Source organism: Triticum dicoccoides, chromosome 6B (assembly GCF_002162155.2).
Source record: "Triticum dicoccoides isolate Atlit2015 ecotype Zavitan chromosome 6B, WEW_v2.0, whole genome shotgun sequence".
Lineage (NCBI taxonomy): Eukaryota > Viridiplantae > Streptophyta > Magnoliopsida > Poales > Poaceae > Triticum > Triticum dicoccoides.
Window position 1 is genome coordinate 296,129,523 of NC_041391.1, and position 5,068 is coordinate 296,134,590.

General features: G+C 44.8%; 1 pseudogene; it reads right to left on the minus strand.

Moving 5' to 3' along the window:
• Positions 1–2,958: 2,958 nt before the first annotated feature.
• Positions 2,959–4,627, minus strand: LOC119321111 (annotated as a pseudogene).
• Positions 4,628–5,068: the final 441 nt, after the last annotated feature.

Consider the following 5,068-nt stretch of genomic DNA (forward strand, 5'->3'; position numbering starts at 1 on the left):
ACAATGAGAACATCATTGATTCTTCCCATTGGCTTTTTAATGGTGGAATCCGCAAGGTGCAAATTGAAAGAGCAATCGTCAAGATCATGGAAACCTAGAATATCACATAAAGTTTTCCGAATCATGGAAACACTAGCACCCAAATCACACAAAGCAAAACACTCATGATCTTTAATTCTAATGTTTATAGTAGGTTCCCACTCATCATTAAGTTTTTTAGGTATAGAAACTTCCAAATTAAGTTTTTCATCATAAGATTGCATCAAGGCATCAACGATATGTTTGGTAAAAGCTTTATTTTGACTATAAGCATGAGGAAAATTAACAATGGATTGCAACAAGGAAATACGACCTTCTAAAGAACAATTATCATAATCAAATTCCTTGAAATTCGAGATAGTGGGTTCAATGTTATTTGAAGTTGTGACCTCTCCAATCCCACTTTAACCAAATTTAGCATCAAGATCTAAAGACTCCGAATTTTTGGGACGCCTTTTAGGCAAAGCTGACTCATCATCATTCCCATAATCATCAAAATTCATATTGCAAAACATAGATCTAATAGGAGACGCATCAATAACTTTAAGATCCCCATCGTTATTTTCATGGAAACTAGAAGAACACGCTTTTATAAAGCTATCTTTCTTAGCACGCAATCTAGCGGTTCTTTCCTTACACTCATCAATGGAAATTCTCATTACTTTGAGAGACTCATTGATATCATGCTTAGGAGGAGAAGATCTAAGTTTAAGAGAATCAACATCAAGCGAAAGTCTATCAACGTTCCTAGCCAAATCATCAACTTTGAGCAATTTTTCTTCAAGCAAAGCATTAAAATTCTTTTGAGAAATCATAAATTATTTCACACTATTCTCAAAATCAGAGGGCATCTTATTAAAATTACCATAAGAATTATTGTAGGAATTTCCATAATTATTAGAGGAATTACTAGGAAACGGTCTAGCATTAAAGTTTCTTCTATAAGCGTTGTTTCCAAAACTATTCCTACTAACAAAATTCACATCAAAGAGCGGAAGGATTGATACGGTGTCACCAACTGAAGTTTCGCCATCGGAGTAGACAAGAGTGTCTCCGTCAGACGCGGAGTTATCCGCAAGATCGACTCCCTGAGTGAAGCCGATGAAGACGTGGTTCCGGGTGGCTTGAGGCCGGCCGGGTATGATGTCGGAGAAGATGTCCGGCTCGGGGCCTGATTCGCTGATCATGCCGATGAAGACGTGGATCTTGCCGAAGGGAACCCGATACCCGTACTCGATAGAATCAGCTTCTGGGCCCAGCCTGAATCGTCAATGTAGAGCTTGCCACGACGACTCTTCATCATCCGGCCAATCGCTTATCCCTCGATCCCTAGGAGAGCTCCCTCCAAGAACTCAACACCATCGTGTGTTGTTCCTACAGTGTGCGCCAACTGTCGTGGTTTTGTCACGGCAGATGTCCTCGTAAAAGGACTAAGTCTGGAGGCCATCACAACTAGGAGGTCGCTTGAGAGGGGTTGATCAGGAAACGAAGGACACAAGTTTACCCAGGTTCGACCCCTCATGATGGAGGTAAAGACCTACTTCCTTCTTGATTGATATTGCTGGAAATCTCGATTAGAAGGATGCGGATTCGCTACCTAGCTCTCTATTGATTATAACTTAACCCTTTTCGCCCTAGGACTCCCCTTTACATAATAGGTCGAGTCCCTAGGCTTACAATTGTCTCCGGTCGTACTACAACCTGTGCCAGACTTTGTTTCCTACTTGTCTTATTCTCCAAGCAAGGACAATCTTCAATCATGGGCCTTCAACGAGCCGGTCCATCAGGCGCCTCCATGAGCCGGCCTTTACTCAATCTTCCAAGCCTCTTCCACATTATGATCCGTCAGGTCGAAGTGACCCACGAGTCGGCAGGCTCTGGGTCGGGTCATTTTCTCTACCGGGTCATAGCGTTGGGAAATACCACCAACACCGTGTGTAAGGTCAGGTCAGGTCATGGGTCCTGCATGAGAGTATTGGAACCGACATAAACATTCATGATTTTTAAATTCTATGATTTTCCAAAAATGTTCACAATTATTAAAACATTCAAGAATTTAAACAATTTTGTGAATTTTAAAGCTCTTCACGAATATGAAAAATATATTCATGAATTCTAAAACTATTCAGGATTTTTATATTTGTTCATGAGTTTTTAAAAATGGTCATATATTTTAAAAAGTTCACGAAATTAAAATATTTTTGTAAATTCAAAAGATGTTCAGAATATGAAAAAAATTCCTTATGTCTTTAAAATGTTCACAATTTTGAAGAAAACACTTTTAATTTAATTTAAATTATGTTTCTGAATTTCAAAAAGTATTCATGAAATTAAAAAAAACAGTTAGAGAAAAAAGAAAGAAACGGTCAAACGAAACCTTCCCAAAATTGGAAGGACCGACCTACATGACCAACCCAATAGAGCCCGCAGGTGTCCGCGTTTGCTCGCTCGCCTCTGCGGTATGCACGGAATTTAGTTACCATAATAATCTTTGAAAGATTGCCGGAAAAAATAATCTTTGAAAGAAAAATAGAATTAATTCCAAAGCGAAAGAACGGCAAATCGGGCATTATCCTCTAGTATAGAGATCGATATCCTCCCAAGTCGGCCTTCAATTGTGCTGCTAGGCGTATATAGTGAGGGCATGGACGAAAGCTTCGAGATTTCCCTTCTCACTCCCTATCCGGCTATCCCACAATTACCCGCGTCCAGAGTTGGAACTGGGAGACTTGTCACCTAGGGCGTGTTTGGTTAGATTGCCGACTTGGCCCAGCGAGTCTGGCTCTATTGAGCCGGTTTGAGGGGATGCAGGCCAAAAAGCCCCAGATGCACATAGTTTGGTTGCCTGCATGTCCCTAGTTGCATGAGACAACCATTTTTGCCCTAACATTTGGTTGCTCGCATTGCATTAGATGCACATATAACATGGTGTTTGGTTGCAACCTGCATAATGTGTTGTCACCACTTCTAACTAATGGTGACCTTACCACACACTATCTGAACATAGTGCTAGCTAGTTAAACAAATGACAGTTCATCCTAACTACAATCAAATGACAGTTCAAATTATTAAGAGCCATTGGCTAAATAGGGGATAGTTCATCGGTGTTGCTGCTTCATCTTCCTCTTTTGCTTCTGCTGCTGCTGCTGCTGCTTCTTCCTCTTCTTCTGTGCTTCTGCTGCTGCTGCTGCTTCTTCCTCTTCTTCAAATCCTGCACTGACCTCTGTTAAGCCACATTGCCTCTGCCCACTCCAACTTTTTGTTCTTCCAAGCGTCATTGTCAAATGCCTCCACACCATGGCCAGAGCTAACAACATCGTCAGGCTCGACCTCTTCCTCCTCAGGCACGTGTTCATCAAAGCCCCACTGGAGGATCCAGTTATGCAGAATGCAGCTTGAGTGGGGTATGGGTGGAATGGCTTCTGATCCAGGATCTTAAACCTATTCTTCAGAGCTCCAAATGCCCTCTCAACAGTTACTCTAAGGCTGGAGTGTCTGAGATTAAACAACTCCTGTGCAGTCCTAGGAAAGTTCCTACCATAGAACTCGTTGAGATGGTACCTTGTTTTTCTGAAGGGTGGAAAAATACCCGGCCGACATGCATAGCCAGCATCTCCAAGGTAGAACTTGCCGTCGGGGATGTTGATCCCATCAGGTCGACTCATGTTGTCAGTGAGAATGTTAGCATCATGCGTTGACCCCTCCCAGCCAGCCAGCACATATGTGAACTCCAGATCAAAGTCAACAACAGCAAGCACATTCTGGCTTGTGTAGTGCTTCCTCCCCCTGTATGCTGCAGACTGTGACCTAGGAACTCTGGAAGTGACATGAGTACCATCTATTGCCCCAATGCAGTCCTGAAAATAGCATCACAAGCCTGTGTTAGTGCTCAACTTGAACAATACAAGCATATCAAGCCATGAAAAGTGTGTATTGTCAATGCTCACCTTGAAGTATGGATACCATCTTGGGCTTCCGCGAATCTTGGGTGGAGTCTGACCAGATGGTCTCCTGGTCATCTTTCATCTAAGCTCCCCAATAGCAAAAAGCACTTGCTTGAAGTACCTAGAGATGGTCTCCATTGATCTCCTGAACGTGTTGTGAATGACCCTGAACCTCTGGTTATGGCCAACAACATGGAGGAACATGGTCACTTGCTCTTCAGCACTGGTGTTGATGCTATCTTGTAACAGCCCCCTGCTCCTGAAGGTCTCAACAAGCCTGGCAAATGGTGCTCTTTTCATTCTAAGCATCCACAGAGCCTCGACGTCATTGCAGTTGTAGATGTAGTTCAGATTTTGAATCCTCTCCTATTCCCTGGGAAACAATGGACCATAGCGGATCAAAGGTCTTCCAGCACGACGAACAGCTCTCTGGTGCATGAACATAACCCATGCCTGAATCACACTAATCAGTGTTGATGCCTGGATTATCAGCCTCATCCGTGCGTCCATAACCTAGTCGAATCGACGGTTCATTCAGTGGGTAATCGATCACCTAGCTTAACGGCCTAACCATTGAGCTAACAAAGGGGGGAGGGGGTGCTGCTTACCGGCATCGGAGACGAGGACGGCGTAGGGGGAGCCATGGCACAGACTAGGTCAACTAGACGGTGGGCAACAGCAAGGGGAGCACCAGATCCGCCGCAAACCCCGCCTATAGCGCAGATCTGAAATCGTAGCCGCCGCCGGTGGTGAGGCAGTAGTGAAGAAAGGGGGCAGTGGCTATGAGTGAGCGAGTGAAAGGGGGTGAGGCTAATTTGACGCCGGGACGGCGCGCCAGATTTCCATCTCCCGCCATCGCCCCTCGCCCGCGCCTCGTTCCCGCACGTGCGACCTCGCGCCGCACTCAGCCTGGCTCGCGAGAAACTGCTGATCCCAGGGTTTCCAGCGAGCCAGACTCTGGGCTGCTTTGAGAATCATGCGGTGCAGGCCCAACAGGAAAAACAGGCTACCAAACAGGCCTCTCCCTTCCCGCGCGGGCCTGATTGGGCTCCCACCGACCAATCCCACTGGGAGACTTGTCACCT